Genomic DNA, 19059 nt, shown 5'->3' with positions numbered 1-19059 from the left:
TAGTCATATGTTTCAGTAAGATATATAACGTACAATGCAAAACTTCAACACACACTGAGCGAAAGACACTAAAGATCTCCTCCGTTCTTTGAGGGCCTGCGAGGTGTACGTCCCGGCCTCTCTTCTTATAAGGCGATGGTACCCGAAGGTCTCACCAGTGCCGGACTGTGGGTCTTCTTGCTCTTGGTGGCTACAGTCTAAACACAACATTGCCCGTGCTCGTAATGCTACTTTAATCGAATATGATGACCTTGGACTGAGAAAGCGTGGATCAGTGTGTTTGCGACTCTGCCACGTCACATCAGGAGGACAGGGACGCCGCGTCACTCGCCAACGACCATCTCTGCTGTAGTGACGATGAGATGGAGGATATGGCAAGGCGGGTACCGGAAATGAAGGTAGCTATGAATGGCTCTGCTGGTCATTACTGACTTCGTGACGTCCGCGGCAATGTATGGGTCATCAACACCAGGACGCTTGTATGACAGATGGCTATTAAAAAAACACTCCCTATTGCAATAAGAAAGATGAAATGTTCGTATCATATTCATCCGTTTCATCCGTGCCGAATCTTATTACCCACGGATACATGTTCATTAGGAGTAACTCTTTCGACATATCTCTTTAAACTTTCCAAAAGTAATGACTCGCCGGTGGCGCTGGCCGATGCACGGCTCAGCAGACACTCTGCGCACTACCTCGGAAACAAACACAAAGCTGACCAAAATTTTCACTTTTCGCGTTATACTTCACAAAACTTTCTGTAAATTGTCACAATGTACAGCAACGAGGCACAAACACAGCTGCTGGCCCGGTGCCTCCCCGCCTCTCCCTCACTTGACCCACACACGGGAGAACGGCGGAGCCTTGACTGTCAAGGCCTCATCACTCATCGCTACTACACATTACTTTACCAGGAATATAAATCATTGTTATAACATGCTGGTTATCACTTCAGTACAATAGCCTCATGAATAAAAAAAACACCATTTATATTTTTCGTGGCTCAGCGAGGCTATTGTTGAGGCAGCACCGGGTAGCACTAGCGTGGCTGAGTTGGCCGCGCAGCATGGATTTCACTCATGAACAGCAAGCACCGCTGATCGTCAGCGCAACACAAAAATTTCGCCAAGTAGAAACGTATCATAATAGTCACCTCTCGGCCAGGGATCTGTGGTAGGCGTGGAGCGCCGCTCTCTGCGGAACTCCCATTCTGACGCGGTGTGTGTGAAGTCCATGAGACGCTGGCGACACTCAGTCCGACGCCACACACACGTCCACCGTTCAATGGCACACTGCGGTGTGTGATGCACGTCAAAACTCACTCTGCCGCTGAGGCCTATTTTTGACGTTTCAATACAATCCCTAATTCTTTCTCAACAAGACAGAGTCTCCTCGATTACTTGCATCACTCAGCAACATCAAAAGCTCTCGTGACGGGTTAACAGCACGTCTAAAACCTACTTTTACTACCACTATGCCGTGTCACTGCATAACGTCCCAATTCATGTACTCTTTTTTTTTCATTATCAATGGTGGCTATGGTTCGCTCATTCGCTCGTTCTTTGAACCTTGATGGTAAGATGAAAAATATACGGAAGTGAGAAGCATAATATATTTAGTAATAAGATTAGTTTTATAAGCTAAAAGAAATACGACCTAATCTCTCTCTCTCTCTCTCTCTCATACGCACCTACACACGGACGCACGCTCACAAGCACTCACGCAATTACACACACACACACACACACACACACACACACACACACACACACACACTGTAACACACGGGTGCACAAGATACAATGTTCAGTTGCTGATGAGTGCTTGGTTTTCCATCCTTGCCGAGCACCGCACCACGCCTTCCTCAGCGGGCGTGAGGGCGGACAGGGCATTGCACGATACCGCTGCGAGTGAAAAGATACTCTCAATAGGAACACTGAAGCAATCAACCACATAGCATCATATTTACTTGCTGAACTCCATTTTCTTTTATTTTGCCGTTTCTATATACTTGAATCTTAAACAGCCGCGAATTTTCAATATGGATTTTCTATAATTACTTGTTAGAGTGTGTTAGGTTCCTAGAATTCGACCTTATAGCTGAGAAAAAAAAAACGCGCAAACTATAAAAAAAATATATATATATATATATATATATATATATATATATATATATATATATATATATATATATATATCAAACGAAACAATATGTACAATCATTCAACAAAACACAAGAAACAAAAAAAAAGCTTCAATTTATATACACAATACGCCTTTTCACGCAATAACAAACGCAACAATTTTATTCACCGCTTCTCTCCTTTCCGAGTCCCTTTTCCCGTCCACTGCCTCCCCCGCCACCCTCGCCTCGCTTCACCTCCGCCACTCCCTTACTTGCCAGAGCCCCGCGATCCCCTGTGGACCAACCCTGAATCTGCCTTTTGTCAACACAGATCAACTACAAGATATACGAGGAAAGAGAGAGAGAGAGAGAGAGAGAGAGAGAGAGAGAGAGAGAGAGAGAGAGAGAGAGAACAGGTGTGGAGGAACGGAGAGAAGGGAGAGGCGAGGAGAGGAAGGGGAAGGGAGACGTGTTGTGACAGGATGTGTCTGGGAATGAGAGATTGTAGGGACGCCTTGGACACATCAGGGGGTGCTGGAGGAGCATGCCTCTTGTTAGGGAGAGAGAGAGAGAGAGAGAGAGAGAGAGAGAGAGAGAGAGAGAGAGAGAGAGAGAGAGAGAGAGAGAGAGAGAGAGAGAGAGAGAGAGAGAGAGAGAGAGAGAGAGGGGAAGTAGTTATATCTTCATTAATTTCTGACAAAAGATAACACACAAAATGAAATACGATACAGTAAAACAGCCATCGTGTTATTGTTGTACCTCATAAAAGAATAAGAAAGATTGAGACGCGTGCTCTCAAAATATATTACGTAGCAAAATAAACTAATAACTAAAATCACTGCTCTTAATTCTCAAGACTCACCAAAATAAATCAAACATTTCACGAGCACTCACACACACACACACACACACACACACACACACACACACACACACACACACACACACACACACACACACACACACACACACACACACACTTTTGGAAAGGTTAAGTATATATTTTTAAGCAAGTTATTCAGCATTCACAAAGGACTGAAAAAAGCGAGCAAAGATTATGTACGCACCCCTCTCTCTCTCTCTCTCTCTCTCTCTCTCTCTCTCTCTCTCTCGTGTAACTAGCGGACAGAGTTTAATAAAGGCTAAGCAAATATTTATAGGCGAGAAAGAGAATCGATTCGTTGATATAGAAGTAGTAAGACAAAAGACCAAAGTAAGGGAATACAGACAGAGACACAGACACACAGACAGACAAAGAGGCCGCGACGGAGGAAGGAAGGGGAAAAAATATCGAACTTAAAAAGGAATCAAAGAGGAAAGTTGAAAATACAGCGCAAGATTCCAAGAAAAACATCCACCTTCCCTTGCGGAGAGAGAGAGAGAGAGAGAGAGAGAGAGAGAGAGAGAGAGAGAGAGAGAGAACACTAGCACAGTAGGTAACCTTCTCGCTCTCACACCTCCGAGAAGAAATATAATCTTAACACCACACAACCACTTCTTCCTTCTCTCCTCTCCCTGTCTCCGTATCTCCTCCACTCTCACTCCCTCACCCCCTCACCCCTCTCCCTCCCCGGTAGCTTCTCTCCTGCCCCTAATTATCAATGAGGCAGCAAAAATCAAGTTTATATCAAGTATGTATCGATTCCTGAGCTTAAGGTCCGGCATTAGCGTTTAATTCTATGTTATCAGCGTATGACGGATGTGGTTCAGTAAGTCTGTTGGTGGGGGGGTGACGGTGGGTGAGGGGGCGGTTGGGATCTCGGGAGCTCAGGGGTTTGGGGATTCTGGGGTTCGGGGTTCGAGTCTCCGGTTCAGAACTCAGACCTCGGCTTGGCTTCGCTTGGAATGATACGACAATGTGTGTTCCTGGAAATACTATTTTCTTTTTCTTTTTTCTTCTGTCTCTTTTTTTCTCTTTTTTGTTCTCTTTCTCTTGTTCTGTCTCAACTTTTTTTTTTGGTATATTATGTTGTTTTTTGGAGGGGTTTTGGTGTGTGTGTGTGTGTGTGTGTGTGTGTGTGTGTGTGTGTGTGTGTGTGTGTGTGTGTGTGTGTGTGTGTGTGTGTGTGTGTGTGTGTGTGTGTGCGCGCTGATTTTCATTGTCATGGTTACGGTATTACTTTTTTTTGTAACTCATTAGTTCGAATACTGTTATTACTATTATTTATAACCACAACACCAAAACACTACTATTACTACTACTATTGCTACTACTACTACTACTACTACTACTACTACTACTTCTACTACTACTACTACTATTACTACTGGTTCCTTATATCAAATGATCTGAATCTTTCCCCACTCTCTCTCTCTCTCTCTCTCTCTCTCTCTCTCTCTCTCTCTCTCTGTGTGTGTGTGTGTATTGAAGATATTACTGATGGTGGTGGTGGTGGTGGTGGTGGTGGTAGTGGAGTAATGGACATAAAAATAGAAGCAGAGACGCAAGTGGTGGTGATGGTAATAGTTGTAGTCGTTGCAGTAATAGCAGTGAAGAAGTCGTGAATGGTGACAATGGTGCACCAGGGTCGTTTGTGGTGGTGAAGCGAGTGATGATGATAGTGTCGGCAGCAGCTGTAATGGTAATGGTGGTGGCGGCAGTGGTAGTGGTCGTGGCAGTGGTGGTGGCAGCGGTGGTGGTGGCGGTGATGGATCAAAGCGTCCCACTGGTGTTGATATTTGTAAACAAAGAAAATGGTGAAGGGTGAGGCTGCATCACGAACACTACTTATAATAGAAGTGTGTGTGTGTGTGTGTGTGTGTGTGTGTGTGTGTGTGTGTGTGTGTCGGTAGCGAGAGGCAGCAGCAGCGGCACACTTCAGAAGCTAACACACACACACATAAATTTCAGCTTTCCATCCCCTCTACTCCTCCCTCTCCACCTCTCCACCTCTCCACCTCTCCACCTCTCCCTCTCCCTCTCCCACTCCCACTCCCACTCCCTCTATATCCCATCCTCCACCTTCCAATGCACATATATTCCCTGATAATTTCGCCGCTTGACATAATCTATACGTCAACAGAAGAGAAGGGAGAAGAGAAGGAAAGAGAAGAGAGAAGAGGGAAGAGAAGGAAAGAGATAAAGTAATGAAAATAAAAGAGGTAAAAATGTCAACTGAGTAAGATGAATCAAGATAATGAGATAATAAAGAAAAAATAATAGGACAAATTTAGAAGAAAATGGAGTGGAAAAGGAAAGAAGTAAAATTAATGAAAGGAAAAGGGAAATAAGACCAGACAATTGAAGTGACAAAAAAAGTACAAAATTAAAGAGAACGACATAATAAACAAAGAATTTCAGAATAAATAGAAAAAAATAAGGAGATATGCAGAAAATATACCAATAAATAAGAGAGAGAGAGAGAGAGAGAGAGAGAGAGAGAGAGAGAGAGAGAGAGAGAGCAAGGAGGAGGAGGCGGGTAACATAGCACAGCCCGATTTGTGTTTTGACACGAAGCACCGCGCGGGCGTGTTTAAGTGACAATAATTTGGGAGCCAATAGATGTACGGGAAGTGTTTGCAGTTTCCTTAAGGGTGCCTCGCTTCCTTCGCGGGCGTGTTGTTTGTCCTGATGGAGGGCGTCGGCAGCTGTGGGCGGGGAGAGGGATGGGTGTGACGGGGGAGGAGGTTGTGGAGGTGAAGGGCTGCCGCTGTGCTATTGAAGGGAAGTGGGCAAGAAGTGGCGGTAAGGGAACGGGGCTAATGATGCAGTGGGCCGTGGAGGAGGCGGCGACGGAGTGTAAGCAAACATGTTAAGTGGTGGAAAAATATATACAATATACTGCTACTTATACCACTACTTCCGTGGGACGCATCTGCCCCTAATGCCTGCGTGGCTGCGAGGGGAATGCTTGGGGCTGGTTGAGGTGGTGGTGGTGGTGGGGTGGTGGTGGTGGTGGTGGTGGTGGTGGTGGTGACGGCGGCGGTGGTGGTGGTGGTGGTTGTTGTGGTGGCAATAATTGAATGAAATCTTCTTGCGATACTAAATAATGCGAGATCACTTCCGTTTCAGCTCTCTCTCTCTCTCTCTCTCTCTCTCTCTCTCTCTCTCTCTCTCTCTCTCTCTCTCAATATCGACACAGAAATAAATTACCTTGGACAGTTCTCTAGCATTACGCCTCTTTCTTTATTTCTATCTACGAAAGCACGAGTGGGTGTCGGTGATTTAGGAGAGGAGTCGCAGAGAGATGGAAACCTGACCAACCTTACTTCATGTGTAATAAGCGCTACTAGGGGAAGGAAACAAATGGATCGCATTAAGAAAAAAAATTGTTCCGAAAACAGCCAGTCACTTTATTGAGTATTGAGAATAAAGAGAAGTCATAGAAATATATAACTCATAGATAGTTCAATATAAGCATAATGATCTTTGTATTCAGTAAAGCAGTCCAATGCAGGCACATTCACTACTATGTTAATGAAAATAAAAGATTAAATGTAACACAAGAATAAGTGCGTAGATTCAATATAGGCATTTTAATTCGTGTTCAGTAAAGTATCTTGTGGCTTCTGTCACTCTCTCAGTGTTCGGCGTCTTCTCTCACAGTGTTCGGCGTGGTCAGTAGTACTCACAGCCTATCATTCACTCTCCGGAGCCAATCAGGACCGCCTCAGCAGCGCCTGTGTAGCGGTGGCGGCGGCAATGTTGAAGGGCTGCCTTATTGAACACAGATCCGAAAACAACTGATTCTCTCTCTCTCTCTCTCTCTCTCTCTCTCTCTCTCTCTCTCTCTCTCTCTCTCTCTTGGATGACCATGCTATAATAGGAATCTGCTTCTGTTTATTTGCTTCCCTCGTTGTGTAAATAAAGGTAAACTAAGGACAGGTAGCGCTGGTGAGCAACACTGCGGTGCGTCGTGTGCTGCTCAATCGACAAACACACACACACACACACACACACACACACACACACACACACACACACACACACACACACACACACACACACACTAACAATTAAATAAAAAGTGTAACGAATGAATAAGTAAATAAATAAAAAAAAAATGAAAAGTTAAATCAGTTACTTCAGTTTTAAATTCAATGAAGTAGTTCAGTAATAAAGCGGAAATAAATATAAAGAACCGCCTTGACTTCACTGTTCTCCGCGCACCATCTTCACCACCATCACCACCGCCACCGCCAAAACCACCACCACCACCAGCGCCCCTACCACCACCGCCACCGCAGAGTGAGCCGCGTGAAGGCGAGGCGTGCCGCTGGGAATCTCCTGCCTCCACTCTTCATTTATCCACATAAAGTGCCTACTTACTCCCATTCAGTGAGATTCTTATGGTATTTCCAGTCACTGTAACTCACACAGATGACCGTAACACTCCCTTGTTCAGTTCGTGGGGAGCACAAAAAAAAAATGTCCTGGTACTGATTTTCTCTCCGCCTCGTGACGCAGATGACCCTCCTAGATACTAAGATACGTATTCCTAAACGCTTAAATCCCTCATTAGAACACATTTTCAGAAGTTATATAGATTAGTCAGATTATCAAGAAGTTCTTTCCTACCGACGGGGAAGAATCCTTGTTAAAATGATTACTAAACTCATGAAAACACACCTGTACTCCGAGATGATTTTCAAGTAGTCGAGATAAGACATTGCAAGGTTGAAGAACACGAACTGACTTGCTTCGTACAATTTTCTATAATTTCTGCGGCACACGTTAGTCTTTAACACGACTGCAACTTTTAATTTTACAATGATGAAAGCGATCAATTTGAGAGAGAGAGAGAGAGAGAGAGAGAGAGAGAGAGAGAGAGAGAGAGAGAGAGAGAGAGATGGCCGCGGCGGAGGTGCGAAGTATCGGGAAGCGGCGGCGTGCCAGGTGCTCTGTGATACTTTACTGAAGCTTACTAGAATACGACAAATTATACCTCTGCTTTTTATTTGACGACGCTTTGGTATGCTGATAAGGCGAAGTAACAGTCTTTGAATGTCTTTTTCTTTACAGAGTGCCTAATTTTTATACGTACTTTTAGATTAGAATACAAGAACCTAAGAAAAATGAGGGAAGCTGTAAGAAGCCATCAGACAGGAGGTTACTTCATGTTGTTATTCCCCTCAAATTATAACCTTCACTAATTCCTAGTTACAGAAATACGTATTTAGAGGAAACCTGTCACTGTATTCTAATATAGGGTTTCAGTGGTAACAGAATAACCGGCGTTGACACAAACATCTTTATTTCTCTAACCATTTTCTTCCGTTCCTCTTTATATCCAGACGTTTCGACATATAAAGGGGAAAGGAAGAAAATGGTTAAGGAAATATAGATGTTTGTGTCAACGCTGGTTATTCTATTCCTACTTGAGATGAGGTTCCCCACGAACAGACCTAATCGGGTTTATAAGAGACTGTTAGAGGGACATTATCAAAGGGACTGACAATGCCTCTACTATGCGTATTCCCAGCCCTACATTAACACAAGACGTCATGTAACAATAACTAAATCACTACTTTATTAGCTCTACCTTCAAATTCAAATGTCATCATAGAATAACTTTAATTAATGAATAAGTTATTATTTGAGAAGTTTATCATATTCTTGCTAACCGTTTAAGAAAGATATCACCCGGGGTAAGTGCATTCAAATAATTATTAGTATCGTCAGTATTATTATTATAACCACAGTATGAGAAAATAATCTAATGTTACGCTCTCACTACACACCACCACGGCAGTTACTTGCACATGAGCCTCTGCCGCGGTGGTGCTCAACAGACCAGCCATACCCTCCAATCAACGCGGCAGGAAGTATGCGGCGCGATAAGTGAATCCCGCACGGTGCTAATCCATGGATACCTTTACATCATCCATCACCGCTGACACCTGCGTTCACAACTCCCTCACTGAACTCGCAAACGTAAAGGCTGTGTGTGTGTGTGTGTGTATATATATATATATATATATATATATATATATATATATATATATATATATATATATATATATATATATATATATATATATATATATGTGTAAATATGTGTGTGTGTGTGTGTGTGTGTGTATGAGAGTTTGTGAGTGTGTAATTCACTGTTTGATCTGCTGCAGTCTCTGACGAGACAGCCAGACGTTACTCTACGGAACGAGCTCAGAGCTCATTGTTTCCGATCTTCGGCTAGGCCTGAGACCAGGCACACACCACACACCGGGACAACAAGGTCACAACTCCTCGATTTACATCCCGTACCTACTCACTGCTAGGTGAACAGGTGCTACACGTGAAAGGAGACACACCCAAATATCTCCACCCGGCCGGGGAATCGAACCCCGGTCATTTGGCTTGTGAAGCCAGCGCTCTAACCACTGAGCTACTGGGCCGTGTGTGTGTGTGTGTGTGTGTGTGTGTGTGTGTGTGTGTGTGTGTGTGTGTGTGTGTGTGTGTGTGTGTGTGTGTGTATGTGTGTGTGTGTGTGTGTGTGTGTGTGTGTGTGTGTGTGTGTGTGTGTGTGTGTGTGTGTGTGTGTGTGTGTGTGTGTGTGTGTGTGTGTGTGTGTGTGTGTGTGTGTGTGTGTGTGTGTGTGTGTGTGTGTGTGTGTGTGTGTGTGTGTGTGTGTGTGTGTGTGTGTGTGTGTGTGTGTGTGTGTGTGTGTGTATGAATGTGTGTATGTATGTATGTATGTATGAACGTAAGTATGTATACGTAGCTCACTAATTATATGCTTACGTTTTTCTAGCATCACACACACACACACACACACACATACACACACACACACACACACACACACACACACACACACACACACACACACACACACACACACACAGCATCGCGTCTTTAACAAAGGAAACACAAGGTAACACCCTAATAATCATACAACTACCAAAACCACCACTACCACCACCACCACCACCACCACCACTACCACTACCACCGTCACCCTCTCAGTATCAACAAACATCGCCCAGCACATCAACGCCGTCCTACTCCTCCTCCTCCTCCTCCTCCTCCTCCTCCTCCTCCTCCTCCTCTTCTTCGTATCCAGGAGTTCCACCACCTCCACATCCTACTCCTCATCCCAATCCCTGAGAAACTACACACACACACACACACACACTACGTATATATATATATATATATATATATATATATATATATATATATATATATATATATATATATATATATATATATATATATATAGGGAATTAATAGCGACGCCGGGAGAGAGAGAGAGAGAGAGAGAGAGAGAGAGAGAGAGAGAGAGAGAGAGAGAGAGAGAGAGAGAGAGAGAGAGAGAGACTTCCTGAACCTGTTTATAAACGTCACGCGGGAAAACAGATTCAGACACCGACACCTCCCTTACTCTCCCTCCTTACTTACTCTCCCTCTTCCTTACTCTCCCTCCATTCTCCCTTCAGGCGCTCCGGGATGCACCTCTGCTCCGGGCGAAGGATGAATGTTTGTTTGTACGGGAGATTCTAACACCAGCAGGAGGATTTTAGCGGCGCAGCGAGAGGTGGAAGGCGAGAGAATTAAGGTGAGGCGGGAGGAGAGTGGGAAAGACAGGGCGGAGAAAGAAAGGAATGAGAGGAGAAAGGGAGCAAGACAAGAGGGCGGGAGGATGAAGGAGAAGGAAGAAAAAGGGAAGGAAGGATGGATGGATGGAGGGAAGAGAACGGAGGGAGGGATGGGAGGGAGGGACGGGGGACGTATGAAGGTACGGGAAAGGAAGCAGGGAACATGACTCTCCATTAAATGGTATTATAAGGAGGTCCTATTTTCTCTCTCTCTCTCTCTCTCTCTCTCTCTCTCTCTCTCTCTCTCTCTCTCTCTCTCTCTCTCTCTCTCTCTTTCTCTCTCATATTTACCCGTCAATTCGTATCCGTGTCATCCATTATGTCGTCCATTCGTATTCCCGCCGCCTCGCCTCGGCTCGTCGCCTCATCCCACGGTAATTCGCAAGCCAGACGACCTGGAAGCATTCTTTAACTCCAGCCGACTCCCACCCTCGTCCTGCCGCGTCCTTATTCATCTTAAGTTTCGTCATTTCCACCCATGTCGACTTTATCTTTGCGGCCATTTGAACCCCCGTCAGCAGTAATTGTTGATAATTTATACTTCGGTGGAGTTTAGCGCAGCCATGTGGAACTTGTGCAGAATGTAACTTTTGTCAATCAAGCTTTTGTAACTCAAGGCCGTGGTGGTTAGCGTGTTTGTTAGTCAGTTACGACTCGCCGGTTCTAACTAGCCTTCACTGAGCCTGCAAAGTGATGCCAACTCGACTTCGAACTGACTGCGAGTAAAAAAGGAGAAAAAAAAAAAAATTGTAGCGTGTCATTTATGAATCCAATTACAGGTGAACTCAAGTCAAACAAAATCAACGTCACCTGCATGGGCCGCGCCTCGATAGTCGCGCCCTAAGCCTCGTAACTCCTCCAATTACTGCTTTTAGTGCGAGACCAATACTTTACTAGACCGGGTCGTCCTCCTAAGTGTGCGTGCGTGCGACGCGTCTGGTGCTATCTCGGAGCAATCATACATACATCGATTCCCACCACGACTAATTAGTGTTTTGATTCCCTCCTGGTAACTCCTGCATGCCATCTCACTTAATTGGATGCCACCACACCACAAAGAAAAAAAACTAAACTGCCTACAGCAATCAGGTAAACCTCCTTCTGCTCCTCCTCCTCCTCCTCCTCCTCCTCCTCCTCCTCCTCCTCCTCCTCCCTCACCTGTCCACGTGTCACCTAAGAATCCCAGCCTCCCAGCCTATCACAGACCTGCTCCACCCACATCCTACCCTGCTCCTCACCTCGCCACTATCACCCTCGACCCGCCCCGCTCCACCTCGTCCCGCCCTACCCCGCCCCGACCTGCGCTCCTCGTCCCCCGGGGGCCAGTTAGTTACCCTGATCGAGCACGGCTGTTAGAGGTTAGTTCCAGCAGTTAGTCACGCGCACCTACTACACTCCGCCGTCCACCATCCCACTTATGCCCATCTCACCACCGCCACCTTCTGTCTCCGACCCTTTCCCCCGTCCACCTGCCCGCCCTGGCCCCGGGTTAAGCCAGGTGCTAAGTAGCTAATTAGACACGGAGTGGACCTACCAAGAGCCTGCCGGGACGCATCGCATGGCTGGCGTGTCGCTTCCCACTGACAAGATGAACTGGGAGAGGGAGTGATAGAGCATCAGAGAGGGCGAGAAAGATTGATTCAGCACAAGTTCAATCCCTGGGTTCGAATCAGTCTAACTGAAGCTTCAGTGCCGTCCACAGAACATTCGTGGCAAAGTTCCCGAAAGAGTCAAGGCGACGAATAATAAGTAAAGCGGAGGATAAACATGTAATACGAGATCAAACGTGGAGGAAAGGCATGGGCGAAGATCAATGAAGCGATGACGCGGTGAGAAGACATCAGAGGGAAGGGAAAAAAATATACAGAAATTAAGAGAAAAAAAAAAAAGAGAATAAAAAGTGAATCAAAACCGAAGGGAAATTTGTAAGAAAGCAGGAATGTAGGACAAAAAATAACATTAATGTGAGAAAAAGAGACCAGAAAGGAAAATAAATACGCAAAAGGCAAGAAAATAACACGAAAAATTTTAAATGTTAGATGAAAAGTATTTTGCAAGAAAGATAGGTATGCATGTATAAAAAAAAGTAAAGAAAAGAGGAAGGAATAAGAAGGGATCACAAGGAAGGGACAGAAATACACAGAAGCAAGAGATAAAAGGAAAGATTAAAAAAAAAAAAGGTAAAAGAATTATAAGTATTAGATAAAGAGTAACTTGCACCAAGGAATGAGTAAAAAATGAGGAGTGAATAAGATTAATATGAAGAAAAAAACATTATTCACATATATATTCACATTATGATAGAAAATTAATAAAAGCACGTATTATTAGCGAGTGATGGATAAAGCAACAAGACGCGCCAACTCTGATCAATGGAGGAAGGAGAGGAAAAAATATGTAAGTAAAAATTCTCTACCAGAAATTTCCTTCTCACAATCATAATCTTCTTCCCATTCTTCTTTCTTTTATTATTTTCTTGTTATCATCAGTAACAGGTGATATCTTTGTACTTGTTGTTGTTACTATTATTATTATCATTATCATCATTATCAATATCATCATAATTACTCTTAGAATCACTTCTATTGGTATCATTAGTATATTTTACTAACATTACTTAAAGTAGCAGCAGCAGTAGCAGCAGCAACAGAAACGAACAGCAGCAGCAGCAGTAGTAGTAGTAGTAGTAGTAGTAGTAGTAGTAGTAGTAGCAGTAGCAGTAGCAGTAGCAGTAGCAGTAGCAGTAGCAGTAGCAGTAGCAGTAGCAGTAGCAGCAGCAGCAGCAGCAGCAGCAGCAGCAGCAGCAGCAGCAGCAGCAGCAGCAGCAGCAATCGTAGTAAAATTACTAGTAATATTAGCAGCTGTAATTAATCTCTTCTAACATTATCCCATCATGAAAGTTTATCCGATTTATTATTTCGTTTTTCTATCAAATAAATAAATAGATAAAAAAGATGACCGCCACTGTGACTATAGGGCACCCTCGACACTTATTTACTATCTTTGGAGACGGTGGGGTTGGCGCCGCGATGAGGGGAGCACACCGCTGCGTCACGGGGCCCACCACTACCTACCGCTGCCCTCCGCCCAGCACGGGTCGGACAAGAGAGTGGCGGTAAAAGAAGCCAATATTCAGAAAATCTATGCTCTCTCACCACGACAATTTCTAAAAGCCACGAAGATTATTTTCGCCGGGTTCTCAAGAATATTCCTCCTGGTATTTATGTAGAAATATTGTTAATCTTTTTTTTATTAGAACCAAAGAAACATCCTTAAAAACCCGTGTAACTTCAACTGGAGACTTTTGAAAGTAGTGAAAATGCAGCCCAAAAAGTGCAGAGAGAGAGAGAGAGAGAGAGAGAGAGAGAGAGAGAGAGAGAGAGAGAGAGAGAGAGAGAGAGAGAGAGAGAGAGAGAGAGAGAGACGATTATTAACACTGCTATTTACGTGCATACGTCGCAGGAAAATATCCTCCCCCGCCAAAAAAAAAAAAAAAAAAAAAATGATCATGAATAAATAAATGAATAAATAGAACTAAATAAATCAAAATGCATCGTCTGTTTCCAATGATGAATGTTTCTGTCGCTGACAGTTATGGAGACTTGGCCAGAGTGATTAGAGGAGTGCGTGGACGAGGCACACGTGGCTTATTGATGCCCCGGATTATTACATTCTAGCATACGTATATGGATAATGGTCAGAGGTGGTGGTGGTGGTGGTGGTGGTGGTGGTGGCGGCGGTGGTGGCGGGGATGTCCATGATGATGATATATTAGATGTAGAATTGTTAATGATGATAATAATGATAATGACAGCGGTAGTTGTACGTTGTTGTTGTTGAGATATTATTATCATTATTATTATTATCATTATTAATAGTAGTAGTAGTAGTTTAGTAGTAGTAGTAGTAGCAGTAGTAGTAGTAGTAGTAGTAGTAGTAGTAGTAGTAGTAGTAGTAGTAGTATAAATAATAATAATATCAATAATAATAATAATAATAATAATAATAATAATAATAATAATAATAATAATAATAATAATAATAATAATAATAATAATAATAATAATAATAATAATAATAATAATAATAATAATAATAATAATAATAAAATAATAATAATAATAATAATAATAATAATAATAATAATAATAATAATAATAACAATAATAACAACAACAATAATAATAACAACGACAATAACATCGACAACAGTAATAAAAGCAGCATTAACAACAACAAAATAACAAAAGCATACAGATAAAGAGGTGAGTCACAACTAACATTACATTATCACAACCACGAAAATTACCTCAAGAAAAGACTGTCATTCAATAAACCACCAATAAGAGTCACCTTAGGATTAACTTTTCCGTTTCATCTTCTATTCATTCAAAAAAAAATAATATCTTTATTTTTTTTTACTATTTTACACCAGTTTTATTTCCTTTCCTTTATTTATCTTTGTCTGAAGAGCTTTGTCTTTTAAAATAGCTATTAACATTTCTTTGCCTTTAACCTTCACCGTTATTTGTAATCCTTTTCTAACTAAATAAACGTTGAAAATGTAAAAAAATCTTCAAATATCTCGTTTGTGAGCAATGTCAAAGTGTTTCTCTATTTCTTTCCACCACACCGCACCCCGCAGCAGCCAACACTCCAGCCACCACAGACAGGACGCCGCGGCAGTGACGGGCTTGAGGCACCAGAGCAGGAGGCAAAAGGTGGGAGGAGGGTGTTCTCTCAGCACGTGAGTGGGAGTGACGGCATCCGCGTGTGGGGAGAGTCATCCACTATGTATTTCCCTTCCACCCCTCGCGTTACAACTTGACCATGTCCCCGCCATTTTGTTGCATTATTCTCTCTCTCTCTCTCTCTCTCTCTCTCTCTCTCTCTCTCTCTCTCTCTCTCTCTCTCTCTCGTATTTTTTAATGATTACGAAAATTATTAATCGGATTTTCGCAGGCTCGTTTTTGCACTAATGGTGCACAATCCTAATTAAAATAGCATTAGAATTAAGAGAAATTTAGAACCTTCAATAACTTCCACAGCAAGCATTTAAAAAGTCGAGATAAGACGCAGACACGTTACAAAATACAGTCTTCTTGCTATCACCACCGCTACATTATAAGCGTCCTTCATTCTTCAGCACAGTCTCCGAGCAAGTCTCCCACGCATAGATATTTTCTTTATGTCACCAAGTGACGGTGGGGTAAGGTAACAAAAAGGATATAAAGAACAGGCCAACTAAAGGTGTCGGTCCCCCCAAAAAGTGCTGTCAAAAGAGATATCCCAAAATTTTAGAGACTGGAAAAATGTGCCTCTTGAAACAGTTTACCTTGAGTATAGGAAAACAACTCGCTCCACACAGCAGAGTAGCGCTAAACAGTCTTAGTCATAACATGTATGCAGTATTTGTAAGCAAGTTTACTTAATCAGGAGCACATGCCTTGGTAACATGAGATGAATCGGCACGGAGACACGCACGCACAAAATAACAAAGTGAAGTGTGACTGGAGATGATTACTGCAATAAGAACTGTGAGGGTGTCAACCGGCGCGCCATCAGGAAGTGAGACGTGCGGCTTCAATACATACTTCAGGGCGAGGAGCTCACAGGAGGACAAGTCATGATGAATGGACGGACACATGATGAATGGAGAGACAGAAGTGAGGACTGAAAGACGGACAGGCAAGCTTGGCAACACCCTAATAGATTACACTTCTCCGCCCTACCATGACGTGCACTCCTTCAAAAGACACCAAGACACAGCGGGGGCTAAACTAGATATGCTTGTAATCTATAAGAAGTGTTTTCCTGATGATTAAACGGGCATTTTTCTCCTCCCCTTTCATTCTGTTCCTCTATGTTGTCGTTCGCTCACGTGTGAAACAAAGTTAAATAAGTAAATGGTATGCATACGGGAAAGAATGCATAAATATACACGGAATAAAAACACCAACGCATACAGTGTGGTACAACACATACATTACGTGCTCCATTTTAAGTCTCTCGTGGCCTCACTTTGCTGGGAAGATATTAATCTGGCACCAAGACTAACAAATCACCCAACGCTTTCCACTGATCCGTGACTCTCCGCCACCCGGTAACCCAATCCTTCTCTCCCCTCACCAGAGCAGCGACAGCACCCGGCACACAACACAGCACCCAGCACAGCACAGCACCCAGCACAACACAGCATACAACCACCCAGTTACCTCCACCGCACCGCCTCGCCTCGCCTCCCTCCTGGCTCGTAAAGCGGCCGCACTTTATCGTTCCTGAACCTGGCATTTCTCACTCTTACCGCGATGGCTGATAAAAATAAGTTTACCTTCAGATAAGCTGCGTTCGCTCCCGTCTCTCTCTCTCTCTCTCTCTCTCTCTCTCTCTCTCTCTCTCTCTCTCTCTCTCTCTCCCCTTTAGTGTAAAAATGTCCACGGCTTGTCCTTTAAGATTAACTCAACAATTTCTGTCACTATCATCCCGCCACCTCATGTGTGCTGGCTCACCGCTCTGGCCCGCGATAGTGTGATACACTCTCTCTCTCTCTCTCTCTCTCTCTCTCTCTCTCTCTCTCTCTCTCTCTCTCTCTCTCTCTCTCTCTCAACATTTTACGTGATCTGTCCTCTCTCAAAGGCAGCAGCTACATGCGGGCCTGGTGTGGTGGCTGGAGGGATGGAAGAAGGGAGGAGGAGGGAGGCTCAGAAGCGCAGAGGCTAATGGGAAGTGAAGGTGTGACTCCCGGTGACTGAAGTGACGGAGGACTTACTTGTGGGTGTTGAGGTAATGCCCAGTGTGTCTAGCTGAGTGAGGCTTTGGATGTACTGGTGATGGGAAAAGAGAGATTGATGGACTGGTTGTTATAAGACGCCGCAACAGTCAGAAGGGACAGTTGGTAACCTTACTATAATATTCTTTACATATCGGATACAACATGGTAAAAACACGGTATAACATAAGAGTCATGGTGTGTAATGTCTTTCGCATGCACAGAATTGGCTATACTGTAATTCTTTTCTTCTCCTTTAGATAAATTTTCTACAAGACCATTCTACTCGATAATATCTCTTACCAAATGATCCCCCCTTTGAGAAATTGGGTAAAGGTAAGTTAGGTTAAACTGGGCTCCGATAAATCATGAGTGAAGCTAAATAGACTTTCCCCGTGAACAATCCCCCCTCTCATGCATCTTTTTCATCAATTAAGTAAAGTTAGGTTAGGTTAGCCAAGGAAAAATTTATCATGAGTTGAATTATATACTTTGGGGGAGATTTTCGAGGTGTAATCTTTGTGTGGGAACTTATTTGTGAATTCTTCATATCAAAGATACAAAAAGTCAGTCATAAGAGAAAATAGAAGAGGAAGACAATGCAGTAAGGGAAGTGGTTAAAAAAAAAAAAAAAAAAAACTAGTGGAGGAAACTAAGACAGCAGAATATGAAAAGTGGAAGAAGAAATAATAACAGAAAAATGTGACGTACTGAAATAAACAAGTAAATAGATGAATAAAGAGGAAAAGAGGCGCTGATACAATAACACAAGAATGTGACGTACTGAAACAAATACGTAAATAGATAAATAAAAAGGAAAAGAGGCGCTGATACAAAGACAACACTCATTTGAAGACCTTCAAAAACATAATCAAAATTCACAGACGAACAGGATCGGTAGATATAGACAGATACGATTCATAAACTAAAGGGACTGCCATGCACGTGTGGGCCTGAAAACTCATTAACTTCCCTTATCTTCTTATTTATGACCAACAACTAAAGCTGAACAGGAAAGTCACCATTGGGGCTGTCACAAATCCGCTGCTACCGCCACCACCCGACCTAGCTCCTATTCATCCCGTCTATGCCTCACTGGAGAGTCAATTGAGAAGGTAATTGTAAGGCGGCAGCGATTAAAAAAGCACGGCGTCACCATAGCAATCCCGTGGTGGGTGTCTGAGGCATGGGACGCGCTGGATTACCTCACGCCTCACACTGCATTTTCAACACTTCCAATAGAAATAAAATCCGCAAAAAAAATGTTACACAAAATATCTTTACAAAGCCATCGAATAGAAATCAAATCTATGAAAAATATTATCTTTCCTCCAAATCTGAAAGGAAAAATAATCTGCAAAACATAGATTAAAACATAAAAGGTATTCCAAGACTGAGGAAGCTTGGAATAGATATTTTATATCAGATGAAAATTATATCTAGGAATAACAAAAAAAAAAAGCCTTCCTATAAAAACTTGAATAGAAATGTAATCTGAAAATCTCCAAAAAATGAAACTCAAATTCAAGCAATAGTCAAGGAAATATCTACATTTTCATCTCTCTCTCTCTCTCTCTCTCTCTCTCTCTCTCTCTATCTATCTATCTATCTATCTATCTATCTT

General features: G+C 43.1%; 1 protein-coding gene across 5 annotated transcripts in view; it reads right to left on the bottom strand.

Moving 5' to 3' along the window:
* Window positions 1-19059, bottom strand: part of LOC123514570 (transcriptional activator cubitus interruptus-like) — a 262766-nt gene that overhangs the window by 133403 nt on the left and 110304 nt on the right. Inside the window, exon 1 of one of the 5 annotated variants that reach the window (XM_045272531.1) lies at window positions 12201-12216. The exons of the other annotated variants lie outside the window; for them this stretch is intronic. The gene's annotated coding sequence lies outside the window, so the exon portion shown is untranslated. Of the gene's footprint in view, window positions 1-12200; window positions 12217-19059 lie in introns of those variants that run through there. 5 annotated transcript variants of the gene reach the window in all.

Source organism: Portunus trituberculatus, chromosome 38 (assembly GCF_017591435.1).
Source record: "Portunus trituberculatus isolate SZX2019 chromosome 38, ASM1759143v1, whole genome shotgun sequence".
NCBI lineage: Eukaryota > Metazoa > Arthropoda > Malacostraca > Decapoda > Portunidae > Portunus > Portunus trituberculatus.
Note: the sequence above shows the minus strand (reverse complement) of the source record. Positions and strands in the feature narration are given on the sequence as shown.